Source organism: Hyperolius riggenbachi, chromosome 8 (assembly GCF_040937935.1).
Source record: "Hyperolius riggenbachi isolate aHypRig1 chromosome 8, aHypRig1.pri, whole genome shotgun sequence".
Lineage (NCBI taxonomy): Eukaryota > Metazoa > Chordata > Amphibia > Anura > Hyperoliidae > Hyperolius > Hyperolius riggenbachi.
Window position 1 is genome coordinate 87277 of NC_090653.1, and position 21823 is coordinate 109099.

A 21823-nucleotide genomic window follows, 5' to 3' on the forward strand; every position below is an offset into this window, starting at 1 on the left:
GGGCTCAGTAATGATGTCATTATTGGTCTGTACACGGCTGTATGACAGTGTCCCGGTCCCTGTATTCAGTTCCTGGGGTCAGTAATGATGTCATTATTGGTCCGTACACGGCTGTATGACAGTGTCCCGGTCCCCATATTCAGTTCCTGGGGTCAGTAATGATGTCATTATTGGTCTGTACACGGCTGTATGACAGTGTCCCGGTCCCCGTATTCAGTTCCCGGGGCTCAGTAATGATGCCATTATTGGTCCGTACACGGCTGTATGACAGTGTCCCGGTCCGCGTATTCAGTTCCTGGGGTCAGTAATGATGTCATTATTGGTCCATACACGGCTGTATGACAGTGTCCTGGTCCCCATATTCAGTTCCTGGGGTCAGTAATGATGTCATTATTGGTCCGCACACGGCTGTATGACAGTGTCCCGGTCCTCGTATTCAGTTCCCGGGCTCAGTAATGATGTCATTATTGGTCCGTACATGGCTGTATGACAGTGTCCCGGTCCCTGTATTCAGTTCCCGGGCTCAGTAATGATGTCATTATTGGTCCATACACGGCTGTATGACAGTGTCCCGGTCCCCATATTCAGTTCCTGGGCTCAGTAATGATGCCATTATTGGTCCGTACACGGCTGTATGACAGTGTCCCGGTCCGCGTATTCAGTTCCTGGGGTCAGTAATGATGTCATTATTGGTCCATACACGGCTGTATGACAGTGTCCTGGTCCCCATATTCAGTTCCTGGGGTCAGTAATGATGTCATTATTGGTCCGCACACGGCTGTATGACAGTGTCCCGGTCCTCGTATTCAGTTCCCGGGCTCAGTAATGATGTCATTATTGGTCCGTACATGGCTGTATGACAGTGTCCCGGTCCCTGTATTCAGTTCCTGGGCTCAGTAATGATGTCATTATTGGTCCATACACGGCTGTATGACAGTGTCCCGGTCCTCGTATTCAGTTCCCTGGCTCAGTAATGATGTCATTATTGGTCCGTACACGGCTGTATGACAGTGTCCCGGTCCCCATATTCAGTTCCCGGGGCTCAGTATTGATGCCATTATTGGTCCGTACACGGCTGTATGACAGTGTCCCGGTCCCCGTATTCAGTTCCTGGGGTCAGTAATGATGTCATTATTGGTCTGTACACGGCTGTATGACAGTGTCCCGGTCCCCGTATTCAGTTCCTGGGGTCAGTAATGATGTCATTATTGGTCCGTACATGGCTGTATGACAGTGTCCCGGTCCCCATATTCAGTTCCCGGGCTCAGTAATGATGTCATTATTGGTCCGTACATGGCTGTATGACAGTGTCCCGGTCCTCGTATTCAGTTCCCTGGCTCAGTAATGATGTCATTATTGGTCCGTACACGGCTGTATGACAGTGTCCCGGTCCCCGTATTCAGTTCCCGGGGCTCAGTAATTATGTTATTATTGGTCCGTACACAGCTGTATGACAGTGTCCCGATCCCCGTATTCAGTTCCTGGGCTCAGTAATGTCATTATTGGTCCATACACGGCTGTATGACAGTGTCCCGGTCCTCGTATTCAGTTCTCGGGCTCAGTAATGATGTCATTATTGGTCCGTACACGGCTGTATGACAGTGTCCCGGTCCCCGTATTCAGTTCCCGGGGTCAGTAATGATGTCATTATTGGTCCGTACACGGCTGTATGACAGCGTCCCGGTCCCCGTATTCAGTTTCCGGGGTCAGTAATGATGTCATTATTGGTCCGTACACGGCTGTATGACAGTGTCCCGGTCCTCGTATTCAGTTCCCGGGGTCAGTAATGATGTCATTATTGGTCCGTACACGGCTGTATGACAGTGTCCCGGTCCTCGTATTCAGTTCCCGGGGTCAGTAATGATGTCATTATTGGTCCGTACACGGCTGTATGACAGTGTCCCGGTCCCCGTATTCAGTTCCCGGGGTCAGTAATGATGTCTGTAACGATCAAAGACGTTACCTCTGTGGTGGGAAGCAGCGCAGCTGCTTTCACACCTGATGTCACCTCTGCGGCCACGCCATCCCGGGTGTCGCTTCCCAACTCAGGGGGGACAGGAATCTCTCTTGCACAGCAGCTTAGGTCCACACGCCTGCGCATGGAGCAAAAGGACCTTTATGGGCGGAGGAGACAGATCAGCTGACATTGTGGTCAGCTGACTTCCACCTGTCAATCTACCTTGCAGGCTGGCTCCTCGGGCGGGGCTGCTTGAATCGGCTTTCAGTATTTAAACCAGGAATTGTTACTCTGTCCTTGTCTGTTGTCGTGAATGCTTGTGTGTCAGCGCTCACACCTTTAGATTAGGATTGTTCTGTTATCTGTCAGATTAGATCCCGGGTGTGATGCCAAGGATTTCACACCTAGATTAGGATATTGCTATTGCTCTGTTATACTTTAGACTAGTCCCAGGGGGTTGAGACCAAGGACCTCACCCCCAAGCTTAGGATGTTGCTACTCTGTTATTGCTATTTGTTTAGACTAGTTCCCAGGTGTTGACGCTAAGGATTTCACACCTAGACTAGGATATTGCTTACTGTTTGATCTCCTGTGTATGACTCTTAGCGATTACTCTGACTCTGATTCTGCTTTCTGATCCTGTACTTTCTCCTATCTGCCTACCTGTTGCTGAACCTCTGCCTGATTACCGTTTACTCTCTTGTCTCACGATTCTGTACCGATACTTACCTCTCTGTTGCCGAACCCTGCCTGTCCTAGTCCTAATTACCTGCTCATTAGGTACCTGTTTTAGTATTACTGTATCGCGTAGGCTGCAGTTCAGTATGACTCACCCGCACCTCGGGTGTTCCTTTGCCTGCAGTATAGTCTGAATCACCCGCTCCTCGAGAGATTCAGTCTCTTCAGTATTATTTCCCCAGCTTGCTGGAGGTTGTACGTTAGTGCACACGCAGTGTACTGTTTATACCTCACCAGCCCCTCTGGTGAGGTCTCTTAAAAGCATTATAGTGACAGTTACACCAATCACTACACTCTCTGCTCTCAGTCTTGCTATACTGGCATTATTGGTGATTCTGCAGATCCCACATAATCAGGTATAGCGTCTGCATTCTTGGTGATTCTGCAGATCACCAATAATCAGACGTCTGAGGTGTGGCACTCAATCGTCACAATGTCATTATTGGTCCATACACGGCTGTATGACAGTGTCCCTATGTGGAATCTGTCAATAATTGTTGGATGTATGTTGAATTATTTGTTCTTACAGTAAAGGCCCATACACACGTCGGATTTTTCCGCCCGGCGGATTGCTCAAAATCACTTATCACCCGAACGACAGTCTGTACACGCGCCCAATTTGGCGTGCGGACGACTGAACGACGGGACGTTCAAATGACCCGTCGTTCTGAAAAATCGTGTGTACGGGCCTTCAGCCTAAGAGTAACAAAGGTCTATTCCGAAAATACAGTATAACTGTAACATTTTTTTTTTAATTTTTTTTTAAATTGTCACAAACGGACTTGTACAGATGAAACGCAATAACAATGTTCATTGGTGTGAATAACTTGTACCGTGTAGTGCTGCAGAATGTATTGTTACACTTTCTCTATGGAAATGCTAACAGGGGTTTATGTTAAACGCTGGAGTGTTTAAATGACTTAAAGGGACTCCGAGCAGTGCAGAAACTATGGAAAGATGCATATCATTTTAAAGCTCTCTTTCTCCTCTTTCCAGTGATATATAAACCGTCACCCTACGCCTTTTAGTTTTCGCGATTGAAATTGCTGCGGCCGCAATTTCAATCGCGAAAATGGAGAAAACTAAAAGGCGTAGGGCGATAGGGGTCGCCAGAAAGAGGAGAAAAAGAGCTTTAACCACCCTGGCGTTCTGATTAAATCGCCAGGGTGGCTGCGGGAGGGTTTTTTTTAAATAAAAAAAAAACTATTTCATGCAGCCAACTGAAAGTTGGCTGCATGAAAGCCCACTAGAGGGCGCTCCGGAGGCGATCTTCCGATCGCCTCCGGCGCCCAGAATAAACAAGGAAGGCCGCAATGAGCGGCCTTCCTTGTTTTGCTTACATCGTCGCCATAGCGACGAGCGGAGTGACGTCATCGACGTCAGCCGACGTCCTGACGTCAGCCGCCTCCGATCCAGCCCTTAGCGCTGGCTGGAACTTTTTGTTCCGGCTACGCTGGGCTCAGGCGGCTGGGGGGACCCTCTTTTGCCGCTGCTCGCGGCGGATCGCCGCAGAGCGGCGACGATCAGGCAGCACACGCGGCTGGCAAAGTGCCGGCTGCGTGTGCTGCTTTTTATTTCATCAAAATCGGCCCAGCAGGGCCTGAGCGGCAGCCTCTGGCGGTGTTGGACGAGCTGAGCTCGTCCAGACCGCTCAGCAGGTTAAAATGCTATCCATCTTTCCATAGTTACTTGTATTACACAGGGCGACAGTTTCTCAAAGTCAGCAGCTCCATTCAGCAGAAACAGTCGCCTTGTGTAATACAATGTAACTATGGAAAGATGGATATCATTTTAACCGGTTCAGCACCGCAGTCCGAAAATCTCATGCATCCGAGCAACGTTCACCTCCCATTCATTCGCCTATAACTTTATTGCTACTAATCACAATGAATTGATATATATCTTGTTTTTTCCGCCACTAATTAGGCTTAGAATTATTTTTTTCTAAATCTATTTTAACAGGAAGATTAAGAAAGAAATGAAAAAAATTTATTATTTCTCAGTTTTTGGCCATTATAGATTGAAATTAATATACGCTACAGTAATTAAAACTCATGTATTTTATTTGCCCATCTGTCCCGCTTATTACACCATTTAAACGATGTCCCTATCACAATTTATGGTGCCGATATTTCATTTAGAAATAAAGGTGCATTTTTTCAATTTGCGTCCATCACTATTTATAAGCTTATAATTTTAAATAGTATAATAACATATTCTCTTGACGTGTATATTTAAAAAGTTCAGACCCTTGGGTAACTATTAATGTTGTTTTTGTTTTTTTTTAATTGTATTTTTTATTTTTAATAAAAAAAAGTGTATGTGGGTAATTTTTGGTGTGGGAGGGAAACTGTTAATTTTAAATGTAAAATATATATTTTTTTTTATTAAAAATGAATTGTGGTGCAGTTTACTATTCGGCCACAACATGGCCACAGTGAAAAAAGTCCTAGATGCGAACGATTTTGCATCTAGGAACTTAAAAGCAGGGGAAATGTTTCCTGGGGGCAGAAATACCGCGCTCTCTGGAGAGAAAGCGTCGGTATTTCTGCGGGGAAGATAGATCGGTGAATGGGAATTATATTCCCATTCACTGATCGGGGTGCTAGCGGCGGGCAGCGGGAGCGCACGCGGGGGCGCGCCCGATCGCGCGCACGAGGCGGCGGCAGCAGCAGTGCCTATCTGGACTTGGAAGCTCGTCCAGATAGGCCGAACTGGTTAAAGCTCTCTTTCTCCTCTTTCTGGCGACACCTAAATCGTCGCTCTACGCCTTTTAGTTTTCTCTATTTTCGCGATCGAAATCGCGGCCGCGGCAGTTTCAATGGCGAAAGTAGCAAAAACTAAAAGGCGTAGGGCGGCGGTTTATATATCATTGGAAAGAGGAGAAAGAGAGCTTTAAAATGATATGCATCTTTCCATAGTTTCTGCACTGCTCGGTGTCCCTTTAAACAGAATCCGCTCATATGATGACATGTTTATCTGTTTGACAAGAAAATAGGGTTTAGGCAAGAAAGTGTACAGTTCTGACTAATGTGGTCCGTTTTGCACATAATCTGAGGTGTTGTGCTACTTGTGTGTGGTGGTGTGAAAATTGTGTGAAGTGTTTTAAAAAGAATTTACATTTGTTTTTAAAACTGTGCTTAAGCAATTGTAAAAAACTGTAATTCTAGAGGTGAAAAAAATACTTGTGTCAGAAGTGGGATTTGAACCCACGCCTCCATTCGGAGACCAGAACTCCCATGTGATGGGAAGAGGATCACTCTTGAGTCTGGCGCCTTAGACCGCTCGGCCATCCTGACAGCTGAGAGCTCATTGTTACAGCTGTGGTGTGTTAGTGCACCTGTGTTGTGTGGTGAGGTGTGTTTGCGCACCTCTGTGGTGAGGTGTGTTTGCGCACCTCTGTGGTGTGGTGGGGTGTGTTTGCGCACCTCTGTGGTGTGGTGTGTTAGTGCACCTGTGTTGTGTGGTAAGGTGTGTTTGCGCACCTCTGTGGTGAGGTGGGTTTGCGCACCTCTGCGCTGTGGTGTGTTTGCGCACCTATGTCCTCTGGTGCAGTTCTGTAGTGTGCGGTGTTTCTGCACCTTTGTACTGTGGTTGTGGTATATTTGGGTTTGTGCTATGGGACCGTGTGGCCTAATGGATAAGGCGTCTGACTTCGGATCAGAAGATTGAGGGTTCGAGTCCCTTCATGGTCGTTTTTAGACAAAATGGTGTAAAGGAACTCTGTAAACCACCTACATACTTATAAAAAGTACAATTCTCCCTGAGGGCCCTTTTCCACTAGCAATCGCAATCACAAATCACAAACGCCAGTGATTGCGATTGCGATTTTTCATTAATTCTGTTATGAGATTGCGATTTGCGATTTTCATTTGCATTGCATTATCATTGTAAAAATCGCTCCAGCAAGCGATTGCGATTTGCGATTAGCGATTTCCAAATCGAATCACTGTAGTGGAAAATACTTCTCGTGATTTCTATGATAAAGTAACAACCCTAGCGATTTAAAAATCACTAGAGATTTGCGATTTTGCGATTCAGCAATCGCAATCGCTCTAGTGGAAAAGGGCCCTGATTGAGATGCACTATAGATTATTTTTCTCCTATGTGTCTGTCGCTTGCAGTAGAATTCTGACAGATCTGATTTATGGTTTTGGACTAATCCATCTCACAGAGGATTCTCAGTATCTTCTTCTAGAAACAATGTGGCTCTATTTCCTGGGGGAGGGAAGCATCCTCCAGCTTACAACTAGGTATGAACCAGCCATCTGGTGTAGCTACTCTGCAGGGGGAAGGGGGCGGAGACATCACTTACTCCTCTATGAATATCAGCCAGTAGGAGGGCGGGATCAGTCGGGGGACGCACATCACTGACTCCTCCTCTATGAATATCAGCTAGTAGCAGGGCAGGATCAGTCAGGCGGACGCACATCACTGACTCCTCCTCCTCTATGAATATCAGCCAGTAGGAGTGATGGGATCAATCAGACGGACGCACATCACTGACTCCTCCTCCCTGGCTCAGTAATGATGTCATTATTGGTCCATACACGGCTGTATGACAGTGTCCCGGTCCCCATATTCAGTTCCCTGGCTCAGTAATGATGTCATTATTGGTCCGTACACGGCTGTATGACAGTGTCCTGGTCCCGTATTCAGTTCCCGGGCTCAGTAATGATGTCATTATTGGTCCGTACACGGCTGTATGACAGTGTCCTGGTCCCGTATTCAGTTCCTGGGGTCAGTAATGATGTCATTATTGGTCCGTACACGGCTGTATGACAGTGTCCCTGTCCCCGTATTCAGTTCCCGGGCTCAGTAATGATGTCATTATTGGTCCGTACACGGCTGTATGACAGTGTCCCGGTCCCCATATTCAGTTCCTGGGGTCAGTAATGATGCCATTATTGGTCCGTACACGGCTGTATGACAGTGTCCCGGTCCCCGTATTCAGTTCCCTGGCTCAGTAATGATGTCATTATTGGTCCGTACACGGCTGTATGACAGTGTCCTGGTCCCGTATTCAGTTCCTGGGGTCAGTAATGATGTCATTATTGGTCCGTACACGGCTGTATGACAGTGTCCCGGTCCCTGTATTCAGTTCCTGGGGTCAGTAATGATGTCATTATTGGTCCGTACATGGCTGTATGACAGTGTCCCGGTCCCCATATTCAGTTCCTGGGGTCAGTAATGATGTTATTATTGGTCCGTACACGGCTGTATGACAGTGTCCCGGTCCCCATATTCAGTTCCTGGGGTCAGTAATGATGTCATTATTGGTCCGTACACGGCTGTATGACAGTGTCCCGGTCCCTGTATTCAGTTCCTGGGGTCAGTGTTGTCATTATTGGTCCGTACACGGCTGTATGACAGTGTCCCGGTATTCAGTTCCTGGGGTCAGTAATGATGTCATTATTGGTCCATACACGGCTGTATGACAGTGTCCCGGTCCCCATATTCAGTTCCCGGGCTCAGTAATGTCATTATTGGTCCGTACACGGCTGTATGACAGTGTCCCGGTCCCCGTATTCAGTTCCCTGGCTCAGTAATGTCATTATTGGTCCGTACACGGCTGTATGACAGTGTCCCGGTCCCTGTATTCAGTTCCTGGGGTCAGTAATGATGTCATTATTGGTCCGTACACGGCTGTATGACAGTGTCCCGGTCCCTGTATTCAGTTCCTGGGGTCAGTAATGATGTCATTATTGGTCCGTACATGGCTGTATGACAGTGTCCCGGTCCCCATATTCAGTTCCTGGGGTCAGTAATGATGTCATTATTGGTCCATACACGGCTGTATGACAGTGTCCCGGTCCCCATATTCAGTTCCCTGGCTCAGTAATGATGTCATTATCGGTCTGTACACGGCTGTATGACAGTGTCCCGGTCCCCGTATTCAGTTCCCTGGCTCAGTAATGATGTCATTATTGGTCCGTACACGGCTGTATGACAGTGTCCCGGTCCCCGTATTCAGTTCCTGGGGTCAGTGATGTCATTATTGGTCCATACACGGCTGTATGACAGTGTCCCGGTCCCCATATTCAGTTCCTGGGCTCAGTAATGATGTCATTATTGGTCTGTACACGGCTGTATGACAGTGTCCCGGTCCTCGTATTCAGTTCCCTGGCTCAGTAATGATGTCATTATTGGTCCGTACACGGCTGTATGACAGTGTCCCGGTCCCCGTATTCAGTTCCTGGGGTCAGTAATGATGTAATTATTGGTCCGTACACGGCTGTATGACAGTGTCCCGGTCCCCATATTCAGTTCCCTGGCTCAGTAATGATGTCATTATTGGTCCATACACGGCTGTATGACAGTGTCCCGGTCCCCGTATTCAGTTCCCGGGCTCAGTAATGATGTCATTATTGATCCGTACACGGCTGTATGACAGTGTCCCGGTCCCCGTATTCAGTTCCTGGGGTCAGTAATGATGTCATTATTGGTCCGTACACGGCTGTATGACAGTGTCCCGGTCCCCATATTCAGTTCCCGGGCTCAGTAATGATGTCATTATTGGTCCGTACACGGCTGTATGACAGTGTCCCGGTCCCTGTATTCAGTTCCCGGGGTCAGTAATGATGCCATTATTGGTCCGTACACGGCTGTATGACAGTGTCCCGGTCCCCATATTCAGTTCCTGGGGTCAGTAATGATGTCATTATTGGTCCGTACACGGCTGTATGACAGTGTCCCGGTCCCCGTATTCAGTTCCCGGGCTCAGTAATAAACGTTGGTTATATCCGATGCTGTCAGTTTCATGATCTGAACTCTGCAGCTTAGTGAGGCGTCGGTGGAATTTGCTGGAGGAATTTCTAGAGACAGCTGCTTCTTCTCAGTGTGAAAAAACCGGCAAAAGGCAAAACAAACAAAGAAAAGCATTTGGCCACCAATAACCTGCAGAGATTATGTTTAGCTCATTTAGTGAATGTGTTGTACTAGAAAAAACTTGTGTCAGAAGTGGGATTTGAACCCACGCCTCCATTCGGAGACCAGAACTCCCATGTGAAGGGAAGAGGATCACTCTTGAGTCTGGCGCCTTAGACCACTCGGCCATCCTGACAACTGGCTTGCTGCAGCTTGTGACTGCTCTGATAAAGCAGCACATACCGGCAGGATCTGACTGATGCTATGCGCCGTATTGTTCCGTGTCGGTAAAAGCAAGAAGTTATGAATCGGGCAGATTTTCAGGGGAATTAAGAGATGATCTGCATATTTGGGAGAGATGCATCATGGGAAACCACCAATGCTCGCTTATAGCTGAATTATGGGAAATATCCTAAGTTTCAAGAAGGCAAATTATCTTCAGCATTGCTTGTTAGTAAGAGGGCTTGTCGGTCTCTTGTAGCCCCGATACTCGCCTACTGGTTCTGGGTCACCCCGAGCTCGCTGGGTATTCCTCAGGCATACATATGAAATCAGTGCCGGGAGACTTGGGCGCAGGATACAGGCGGTATATGGCTGATCCTGCTGCTGCACAAGTCCCGGCCGCGGTAATTACTATTCCCCCTCCAGGCCGCCATGGATAGTGGGGGAATGAAATAATTCAGCTTCCAGCGATTGCTGGAGGCCAAATTGTGCTTTAAAAGCAACTTCAAATGAACCAATAAAATCCTGACAAGCCACACTAAATCATTGGTCTTGCTCACATTTGATGTGATATGTGCACGCATACTGCACGTGCTATCTCCTTGAAAGTCATTGTCTGTTTTGTGTAGCTGCATCTGTAACATAGATGAAAACGTGTGGTGTGCAGAAAATGCCATAAGTGTGAAATTCTCTCCATCACTGAGAACAGACCTTGCCATAAGTGTGACCTTCTCTCCATAACTGAGAACGGACCTTGCCATAAGTGTGACCTTCTCTCCATCACTGAGAACGGACCTTGCCATAAGTGTGACCTTCTCTCTATCACTGAGAACGGACCTTGCCATAAGTGTGACCTTCTCTCTATCACTGAGAACGGACCTTGCCATAAGTGTGACCTTCTCTCTATCACTGAGAACGGACCTTGTCATAAGTGTGACCTTCTCTCCATCACTGAGAACGGACCTTGCCATAAGTGTGACCTTCTCTCTATCACTGAGAACGGACCTTGCCATAAGTGTGACCTTCTCTCCATCACAGAGAACGGACCTTGCCATAAGTGTGACCTTCTCTCCATAACTGAGAACGGACCTTGCCATAAGTGTGACCATCTCTCTGTCACTGAGAACGGACCTTGCCATAAGTGTGACCTTCTCTCCGTCACTGAGAACGGACCTTGCCATAAGTGTGACCTTCTCTCCGTCACTGAGAATGGACCTTGCCATAAGTGTGACCTTCTCTCTATCACTGAGAACGGACCTTGCCATAAGTGTGACCTTCTCTCTATCACTGAGAACGGACCTTGCCATAAGTGTGACCTTCTCTCCATAACTGAGAACAGACCTTGTCATAAGTGTGACCTTCTCTCCATCACTGAGAACGGACCTTGTCATAAGTGTGACCTTCTCTCCATCACTGAGAACGGACCTTGTCATAAGTGTGACCTTCTCTCCATCACAGAGAACGGACCTTGCCATAAGTGTGACCTTCTCTCCATCACTGAGAACGGACCTTGCCATAAGTGTGACCTTCTCTCCATCACTGAGAACGGACCTTGTCATAAGTGTGACCTTCTCTCCATCACAGAGAACGGACCTTGCCATAAGTGTGACCTTCTCTCCATCACAGAGAACGGACCTTGCCATAAGTGTGACCTTCTCTCCATCACTGAGAACGGACCTTGCCATAAGTGTGACCTTCTCTCCGTCACTGAGAATGGACCTTGCCATAAGTGTGACCTTCTCTCCATCACAGAGAACGGACCTTGCCATAAGTGTGACCTTCTCTCCATAACTGAGAACGGACCTTGCCATAAGTGTGACCATCTCTCTGTCACTGAGAACGGACCTTGCCATAAGTGTGACCTTCTCTCCGTCACTGAGAACGGACCTTGCCATAAGTGTGACCTTCTCTCCGTCACTGAGAATGGACCTTGCCATAAGTGTGACCTTCTCTCCGTCACTGAGAACGGACCTTGCCATAAGTGTGACCTTCTCTCTGTCACTGAGAACGGACCTTGCCATAAGTGTGACCTTCTCTCCATCACTGAGAGCGGGCCTTGCCATAAGTGTGACCTTCTCTCCGTCACTGAGAATGGACCTTGCCATAAGTGTGACCTTCTCTCCGTCACTGAGAACGGACCTTGCCATAAGTGTGACCTTCTCTCCGTCACTGAGAACGGACCTTGCCATAAGTGTGACCTTCTCTCCATCACTGAGAGCGGGCCTTGCCATAAGTGTGACCTTCTCTCCATCACTGAGAATTGACCTTGCCAAAAGTGTGACCTTCTCTCCTTCACTGAGAACGGACCTTGCCATAACTGTGACCCTTCTCTCCATCACTGAGAACGGACCTTGCCATAAGTGTGAAATTCTCTCCATCACAGAGAACGGACCTTGCCATAAGTGTGACCTTCTCTCCATCACAGAGAACGGACCTTGCCATAAGTGTGACCTTCTCTCCATCACTGAGAACGGACCTTGAGGGATTTTTTTTTTCTTGGAATGTGGTAAAAAGTTTCGGTTAGATTTATGTAATGATCGCTGCTGCAGCAGCTATTGCTGGAAGTAGTGCTGCAGCTCAGGCAGTTCTGATGTCTTTCCATGCAAGTTGCATAGCTTTGTCTGTCTTTCCCTGCTGTCAGCTTGTGACTGATTATCATTCACCTGTGTGGGAATCTGCATGTCTGCTCCCATTGGATGACCTCAGTATAAAGATCTGCTTCCTGCAGGGTTTCCTTGGGTTTTCATAGCTTCAGCTTAAGCCTGCCTTGCTGTCGCTTTAGCCCCCGATCGTGGTTCTTGTTATAAAGATACTTTGCTGGTTTTGCATCATATATTGGTTCATTGCCAATATATATGCATACCAGCACGTTTATTATTTTCCTTGTATTTGTGTTACGTGATACATCAGTGTCGCTGATGTATACGTACACGAACTGTTTATATCCTGTGTTCAGTTAGTCAGTTTCCAGCACGTTTTGGTAGTTTGCGCGTACCGTGAACACCCGTGCTGAGCTAGTTATCCTGTTCCTGGTCCTGTTTGTGGATTGCGTTCATCTCTGCGAAGAGATAACGAATCCTTCTGAATCCTGTTCTGTTACTGTTTGTGATTGCGTTCATCTCTGCGAAGAGATAACGAATCCTTCTGAATCCTGTCCTGTTACCGTTTGTGGATTGCGTTCATCTCTGCGAAGAGATAACGAATCCTTCTGAATCCTGTTCTGTTACCGTTTGTGGATTGCGTTCATCTCTGCGAAGAGATAGCGAATCCTTCTGAGTCCTGTTCCCTGTATTACTCCATTCCTAGTCAGCGTTCCTGCTTATGTCATATATCGGTTCATTGCCGATATATACATATGTTAGTCAGACGTTACAAATAGTTTCATTGATAGCTGTAATTGTAATACGCTAGGAAAACATACTTATTGTACATTTATCTGTGTTACGTTCATCTATCTTAATCCTGCTGTTTCCTGACTGTCCTGTCCTGTCTTTGTGAGGCACGCCATCGCCGCATCGCATTGGCTGCCTCATTCCAGTCTGTCTGGTTTTGGACGCTTGCTGTCGCTAAGTAGCCGCTAGCTAGCAAGCGTTCATTCTGTCTACCTGTCCTGATCTCCTCAGTTCTGGTTTGTGCGCTCAGCGCTACTTTGCGCTGAGACGTTATAACGAAAGCATTGTTTGTGGCTGTCAGATCTGCACCGGCTCTGTGCGCCACAATCTCCTATTGGAGTCAGTCCTCCCCTCCACTATACTAGGGGTAGCCTGTTTCCTTGTGCTGGTGTGTGTACCTCCTCCACGTCAGCTCATGCGTTGCATGCTGACTGTGGAGAATACACCACCAAGCCTTACATTATGAAAACCCCATTACCAATCCCCATTGTGGGGGGGATTCCCAGAAAGTATGACACTGTTAATTATGGTTCCTGTTCCTTTAAGAAATTTGAAGAACTTAGCTCTGAAACAGAAAATGAGTTTTTCTCTGAATGTGCCAGGTTCCTGACCAATCCTGATCTCCAAGCGACTTCTGTTTCAACCTGGGCACTCCAACTAAGTTATATTTTGTTTAAAGGGGAATTATTCCAGTGGGCATTTGATGTTCTCAATCATTCCGATTTGAAAGAGAGACCGCTGGAATTTCTAGCGTTTGTGATCCATAACTGGTTGCGCATAGATCCATTGCCTTTTCCTCTTAATGAACTCCTGGCAGCAGGCCAATCAGCTGCTCCTTCAATTGCTTGCAAGAATGAGCAGCAAGCAGAAAGTGTTACTGATAATTTTCCTGCAGCTTTGAATAAATCACCAGCAAGGTCAAAGGCAAAACGCAAACGTTCTAAGAAACGTGTCCAATCTGCAGAGTCGTTATCCTTAGCGACTGAGACCTATAATGAGATTCTGCCATTAACAGATAATGAAATGCAATTGTCTTTCAGGGGAGTTAAATGGACTTATGAAACTACTAATGAACTTTCCTCCCTGGCTAGGGAAAATAAAGATTTTTGTTTAAAAGAATTATCTGAGTATGATTATGATGAGATATTACAGAGTACTGAACAAATCAACTTATTTGTGAACCAAGGGAAGTTTGCATACACTACAGTTCAACACTTGCTACAGGTATTGGAGATTCTTAAGAATAAGGAATCTGCCAATCACCTGCTAATTAACCCAATACATGTCCCTGCCACAATCATATCTGCAGACTGTGATCAGCCTAAATGTTTCGCTGTTAAGTATGCATGGGATCCCCCATTCGAGAGGGGAGAGATGGAAGCCCTGGTCTGTGAATGGAAGAATGATTCAAGTTCATTTTGTCAATTTTACAGTGCAAAAAGTGAATTGGTATTGAACGCATGCATTAAGTCTGCCTATAACCTAATAAAAACTGGTGTGTGTGGGTATGACTTTGTGGCTCCATTGATTGATGTGTGGGAACTGATTTTGGATGATTTTTATGTGACTCCGAATTCGCAAATTTGGTGTTCTGACCCGCCTGCTTCAGCACCTTTGGCTGATTCAGCAGGTGATTCGGAGCTCTTTTTGTGTGAAATTGAAGTTCCTGCAATTCCACCCTGTACCATGGATAACTCAGTGTTACTTCCCAGTAAAACAGAAGCCACTGATACATTCTTAACCTTGCCCTGCGCAAATTTCTCAGCAGAGAATCCAGAGGTCCTGCTGACTTCTGAGTCCAGCCTAGCCAGTACTCATGACTCTTTGTTTAGTGAAACAGACACCAGAAAAATCTTGCCTGTCTCTGCAAACACTTCTGCAGAAATTACCTGTGTTAATAAAGTTCAACTCCTGTCTGATCCAGCAGATGCCAATAGATGCACTACATCAGTTTCCGAGTCCCAGCAATTCCGTCTAGAAACATCAGAACCCCGGCATCTGAATTTTCCAATTTTACAAATGAATGGTGATTCAGATGCGCAAACATTGTGTCTTGATCTTCCTGTTTCTACACCTCGCTCTAGTTTCATGAATAGCTCAGAGCATCTGCTATGTGAACCTGAAATCGCAGAATTATTACCTTGTTCAGAAAATCTTCCAGTAAATTTGCCCTGTACCATGAATTGTGCAGTAGATCTCTCCAATGAAACTCAGGTCACAGAATCATTATGCTGTCCAGCAGGTGCTTCCATGGTTTTGCCCTGCAATATGGACTGTTCAGTGATCCTGTCCAGTGAAGCTGTGGTCGCAGAGTCTTATGCTTCACCCAGTACTTTGGATATTTCAAACCCTCTAGCAGAAGGGTCTGAGGCACTGCTTACCTCAGTTGGTGTTGCAGTAATATTCACTTGTCTAGCAGCTGTTTTGGAATTACAGTCTGCTCTAATAAAACTTGGTGAATTTCTGCCCAGCAAAGCAGAAGCCATTGAAATATTGTCCTCGTCAGCAATTGTGTTAGATACCTTGCCCTGTACACAGTCTGATTTAACCAATGTTGAGTCCCTCTCCAGTGTTGTAACAGCCGAGGAACTCCAGCCCTGTCCTCTGAATGTTTCAGAAGTCTTGCCCTGTAACATGGATAATTCTGATTCTCTGGTCAAAATAATAGAAATCTCAGAATTTCAGTCCGGTCTGATGTGTGTTCCTGAAACCCAGCCCTGTATCCTGAAAGATTCTGGTTCTCTGGCCGCTGTGGCAGAGGTTCCAGAGTCCCCTTCCTGTCCAGGGAATTCCTCAGTTTTGCCTAGTCCAGTGGGGGCTGCTGCAATGCTGACTTGTTCTGCAGCGCCTCATGAGCTCCAATCCAGTATATTAAATGAGTCTCTGTCCAGTCCAGAGGTAGTTGTGGAGTCCCTATCTGGTTCAGTGCATACATCAGAAGATTTGTCCTGTCTTGTTAGTGCCCCTGAATCTGATTTGTTACTGACTTTGCTGGAATCAGCGACATCTAAGTCTGATCCAGCATTCTCGTGTAAAAGTCCAGTAGTTGCGAAGTCTAGTCATGATGATTTTTTTTTGGCCAGTCCTGGTTTTGGTCCTGTCTTGGCTGACCCTGAGGCTCACAGTTCCTTGACATGCCCAGAGGTTTCTCTTGTGCCAGTGTGCCCAGATGTTCTTTGTGTGCCAGAATGCCCAAGTGTGTTTAAAGAGAACCAGAGATGAAGCAACCTCATGTATTTTACCTTATAAATCAGTGGGAACATGACAGTAAACACCTAATCTGCTCTTTGTTACCTTGTTCTCTGTTTAATTTGCCTGTTATCACCTCTAAGATAAGAATCCCGACTAAGCAGTCGGTCTGGCTTTGCTACAGAATAATTATAGCTGAGACTGTGTTCTTTGCTGTCTTCAAGTCCAAGCCTGCCCCCTGCTGGCTTTGCTCAGGAATCATTATAGCTGAGTCATTATAGCAAAGCCAGAATCAATGCTCAGTCCGGGATTCTTATCTCAGCTAGATAACAGACACTTTTAGCAGTGAGGATGGAACAGAGAGCATGGTAAATGTTTTCTCTAATGTTCCCACTGATTTCTATGGTAAAATACACAAGGGTGCTTCGTCTCTGGTTCACTTTAAGGTGTTAGCGTGCTCTGATGCTTCCTTAGTGGGAACACGTTCTGATATTGCCAGTCTGCCTGCATGCCCAGAGATGGTTCTGGTCCCTGAAAGCCCTGATATTGATGTTTGTCCTTGTGGCCCTGACTCGGGAATTGCCCTAGGTTCCATAGGGGTTCTTGATAGTTCTCCATGTGAGCCTAAGGGGCATTCTGACCTATGGGGATCTCTTTGGAGCTTCAAGGTGTTCTGGGAGGTCTCTGAGAAAACTTGTCCTGGTGCCTTGGACTGGTTCAACAGTGGGTTTTGTCTTGGTAAAGACAGTACCGGTGGGCATTGCAAAGGCTTTGGCGTTTCTGAACTGTTCCTGGAAGGCGGTGGGTATCGCTCAGGGAGTTTCGGAGGGCTTTCTTCTGGAAATCATGGTTCTGATGGGTGTCACACTGGGGCTTGTAGTACTGATGGGCATGGTTCTGTAGGTTCTGGTTCTGATGGGTCCAGTCTTGTGGGGACTGATTCTGGAATTCGGTCTTGCCGGGCTGTCCCGGTCATCATGAATTATCAGTCAGACTGTTTTGTTGGAAATTTCAGTTTTGAAAAGCGTCTGGAATCCGCTTTTAAAGGCGGGGGTACTGTAATGATCGCTGCTGCAGCAGGTATTGCTGGAAGTAGTAGTGCTGCAGCTCAGGCAGTTCTGATCTATTTCCATGCAAGTTGCATAGCTTTGTCTGTCTTTCCCTGCTGTCAGCTTGTGACTGATTATCATTCACCTGTGTGGGAATCTGCATGTCTGCTCCCATTGGATGACCTCAGTATAAAGATCTGCTTCCTGCAGGGTTTCCTTGGGTTTTCATAGCTTCAGCTTAAGCCTGCCTTGCTGTCGCTTTAGCCCCCGATCGTGGTTCTTGTTATAAAGATACTTTGCTGGTTTTGCATCATATATTGGTTCATTGCCAATATATATGCATACCAGCACGTTTATTATTTTCCTTGTATTTGTGTTACGTGATACATCAGTGTCGCTGATATATACGTACACGAACTGTTTATATCCTGTGTGCAGTTAGTCAGCTTTCCAGCACGTTTTGGTAGTTTGCGCGTACCGTGAACACCCGTGCTGAGCTAGTTATCCTGTTCCTGGTCCTGTTTGTGGATTGCGTTCATCTCTGCGAAGAGATAACGAATCCTTCTGAATCCTGTTCCTGGTCCTGTTTGTGGATTGCGTTCATCTCTGCGAAGAGATAGCGAATCCTTCTGAGTCCTGTCCCCTGTATTACTCCAGTCCTAGTCAGCGTTCCTGCTTATGTCATATATCGGTTCATTGCCGATATATACATATGTTAGTCAGACGTTACAAGTAGTTTCATTGATAGCTGTAATTGTAATACGCTAGGAAAACATACTTATTGTATATTTATCTGTGTTACGTTCTTCTATCTCAATCCGGCTGTTTCCTGACTGTTCTGTCCTGTCTTTGTGAGGCACGCCATCGCCGCAGCGCATTGGCTGCCTCATTCCAGTCTGTCTGGTTTTGGACGCTTGCTGTCGCTAAGTAGCCGCTAGCTAGCAAGCGTTCATTCTGTCTACCTGTCCTGATCTCCTCAGTTCTGGTTTGTGCGCTCAGCGCTACTTTGCGCTGAGACGTTATAGCGAAAGCATTGTTTGTGGCTGTCAGATCTGCACCGGCTCTGTGCACCACAATCTCCTATTGGAGTCAGTCCTCCCCTCCACTATACTAGGGATAGCCTGTTTCCTGGTGTTAGTGTGTGTACCTCCTCCACGCCAGCTCATGCGTTGCATGCTGACTGTGGAGAATACACCACCAAGCCTTACAATTTACATTTAAAAATATTGAATGAAAAGAATTCATAAGATATTGGGAAAGCACCGCTAAGGGTGAGATTTGGAAAAGTAGCAAATAAAATGATGGAAGTGTATGCTACATCTTGTGATAATTATATACAGGGTTAATTCAGTAGTCTTTTTTTTTTTCTTTTTATATTTTGATGCTCTCAGGTCCGCATGCGCCGAAGACCCCGACTGACGCGACTGAGCTGTTACCGGGGCTGATCACTGCTGAACGGAGGAGGGCCTCAGATGTGCTTATGGGGCTGACGGAAGCCTCGGGTAAGTAAGAAATCTTGGTATAAAACCATCTCTGGTTTCCTTTATGTTTTTGTGATTTTTTTTTTTTGTATTACTTAAATTATTATAACTGCAGAGGTGTATCGAATGGCTAGATAGCAGTATGGTTATAATAGATGACTAATAACTGGCTAAAACTTTGATCTAAGATTGTGGGGGGTGTGATGCAGTTGCAAGTCCTTCACGTATCCAGGGCCCACCTGACTATTTCTTCTGTAACACAGTCCAGTCTGCAGTCCTGTATTGACCTGAGTGATAAATATGTACTTGAGTCCTAAGAAAAAGTGATTTTACAAAATGGTATTGTATTTTATTAGAGCCATAAGATTTTTAACTGTTGTGTAAATCCAATTTATGACACATTTTCTGTGTTCGAATGTTAATATTTTGCAAATGGAGTGAAAAGTAGTTAAATGGTTTCAAAAATTAAAGGGATACTGTAGGGGGGGTCGGGGGAAAATGAGCTGAACTTACCCGGGGCTTCTAATGGTCCCCCGCAGACATCCTGTGCCCGTGCAGCCACTCACCGATGCTCCGGCCCTGCCTCCGGTTCACTTCTGGAATTTCTGACTTTAAAGTCAGAAAACCACTGCGCCTGCGTTGCCGTGTCCTCGATCCCGCTGATGTCATCAAGAGCGCACAGCGCAGGCCCAGTATGGTCTGTGTCATGCGCAGTACACTCCTGGTGACATCTGCGGGAGCGAGGACACGGCAACGCAGGCGCAGTGGTTTTCTGACTTTAAAGTCAGAAATTCCAGAAGTGAACTGGAGGCGGGGCCGGAGCATTGGGGAGTGGCTGCGCCAACACAGGATGTCTGCGGGGGGCCATTAGAAGCCCCGGGTAAGTTCAGCTCATTTTCCCCCGACCCCCCCTACAGTATTCCTTTAAAGGGAAAAAAATAAAAGACAAAACAAACGAGATAAACAGAGGAACACCAAGAGCCCCAATAGTGTAGTATGTATTGACAAAGGGGATAATGACAAAGAGTAATAGTTGTTATACTCACAAGCATGGGTCACCAATAGGCAACCACTGTAAAGGCAGGTGGGGAGATTATCCTGACCCCACTCAGGAGTAAGAAGTCACTCTCTGTAGATAGTAGAAAAGGGTCGCAACCCTCCACCCAGGCTGGATACAATATTATATAGGAGAGAACAGAGGCACCAAAAGGGTAAAAGGGGGTTTAAAGGAGCTTAAAAGCCAAAAATGTGGTAATTAGAGGAGGCAGTGGTGGACTTACCCCCTCCAAGCAGACACAACACGACTGTACATTCAGTCTATTTATTAACGAACTCCAGATAAAACAAAGCAACGCGTTTCACGGGTCAGTGCCCGCTTCCTCAGGCAATAGAAAAAGGCGTTACAGCATCTAGCAAAACAAACAACACTCGGCGCCTCTGACACACTCTGACTCACAGAGGTGCTGAGTGTCGTTTGTTTTGCTAGATGCTGTAACTCCTTTTTCTATTGCCTGAGGAAGCGGGCGCTGACCCGTGAAACGCGTTGCTTTGTTTCATCTGGAGTTCGTTAATAAATAGACTGAATGTACAGTCGTGTTGTGTCTGCTTGGAGGGGGTAAGTCCACCACTGCCTCCTCTAATTACCAAGTTTTGGCTTTTAAGCTCCTTTAAAACCCCTTTTATCCTTTTGGCGCCTCTGTTCTCTCCTATATAAAAGACAAAACAAGCTTCTCTTCTCTTTAAAATTTGTATATGCAGAATAGCGATCATCAATTTAGAAATGAATACGTTTTAACGTCTTCAAACAGGAATTAAGGCAATTGATGTTTTCAAAACCTTTCTGAAAAGTGATTCTTTGCAACATTCTAAGAGGTATGAATATTATACTTTGAATTAAAAGTAATGTTAAATTTACAATCAACATTTAGAAAGAAAAAATACTTGTGTCAGAAGTGGGATTTGAACCCACGCCTCCATTCGGAGACCAGAACTCCCATGTGAAGGGAAGAGGCTCACTCTTGAGTCTGGCGCCTTAGACCGCTCGGCCATCCTGACAGCTGGTGATCAGGAGTGTTATGTTCTGTATAAGAGCAAATCGTGATGAAACCAGCTGAGACTTGGAGATTCCTTTCTTGGTCAGGTCACAGAGAGAATCTGAAGGCAGAACAATACAAATTGTTTAGGCGATACCTTTAATGACTGACTGTACGAGATTTCTCTGCAAGCTTTCATCACTTTAAGTTTCTTCTTCAGGCATTTTCACAACCGGACCAGAAGCATCTCTCAACCAGCTCTGAAACATGCCTGAAGAAGAAACGTAATGCTTGGAAAGCTTGCAGAGAAATCTCGTACAGTCATGTGGTGTTCTGTCCTCTGATAAATGCAGAGCTGATTAGCGTATTTTCCTGAGATTATCAGTCTCTTCCTGACCGCGCTGCAGGCCGTACATGTGAACTAGGTTTAGTTCTATAAATATATAGAATATGCACAAAGCAAAAGGTTGTGGAGAATGCGGGCATCGATCCCGCTACCTCTCGCATGCTAAGCGAGCGCTCTACCATTTGAGCTAATTCCCCCTGCTGAGGACTTGTACAGTGTTCCAGTTCCTGAGTGTCTCCTCCCCCCCCTCCCCCTGTGACTGCAGGCTGGGGAGGATGGCTGAGTCCTGTGTATGCATGTCTCCTCCCCCTGTGACTGCAGGCTGGGGAGGATGGCTGAGTCCTGTGTATGCATGTCTCCTCCCCCTGTGACTGCAGGCTGGGGAGGATGGCTGAGTCCTGTGTATGCATGTCTCCTCCCCCTGTGACTGCAGGCTGGGGAGGATGGCTGAGTCCTGTGTATGCATGTCTCCTCCCCCTGTGACTGCAGGCTGGGGAGGATGGCTGAGTCCTGTGTATGCATGTCTCCTCCCCCTCCCCCTGTGACTGC

General features: G+C 46.5%; 5 non-coding genes across 5 annotated transcripts; 1 reads left to right on the plus strand and 4 right to left on the minus strand.

Annotated features, from left to right (window-relative positions):
- Window positions 1–5883: 5883 nt before the first annotated feature.
- Window positions 5884–5994, minus strand: TRNAL-CAA (transfer RNA leucine (anticodon CAA)). Its single transcript has 2 exons — window positions 5957–5994; window positions 5884–5929 (listed from the first exon to the last, which is right to left on the minus strand). It is a non-coding gene; the product is annotated as a tRNA-Leu (tRNA).
- A 323-nt stretch (window positions 5995–6317) lies between these two features.
- TRNAR-UCG (transfer RNA arginine (anticodon UCG)) lies at window positions 6318–6390 on the plus strand. Its single transcript has one exon. It is a non-coding gene; the product is annotated as a tRNA-Arg (tRNA).
- A 3257-nt stretch (window positions 6391–9647) lies between these two features.
- On the minus strand, window positions 9648–9758 carry TRNAL-CAA (transfer RNA leucine (anticodon CAA)). The gene is made up of 2 exons: window positions 9721–9758; window positions 9648–9693 (listed from the first exon to the last, which is right to left on the minus strand). It is a non-coding gene; the product is annotated as a tRNA-Leu (tRNA).
- Window positions 9759–20839: 11081 nt separating this feature from the next.
- TRNAL-CAA (transfer RNA leucine (anticodon CAA)) lies at window positions 20840–20950 on the minus strand. The gene is made up of 2 exons: window positions 20913–20950; window positions 20840–20885 (listed from the first exon to the last, which is right to left on the minus strand). It is a non-coding gene; the product is annotated as a tRNA-Leu (tRNA).
- Window positions 20951–21398: 448 nt separating this feature from the next.
- On the minus strand, window positions 21399–21471 carry TRNAA-AGC (transfer RNA alanine (anticodon AGC)). Its single transcript has one exon. It is a non-coding gene; the product is annotated as a tRNA-Ala (tRNA).
- Window positions 21472–21823: the final 352 nt, after the last annotated feature.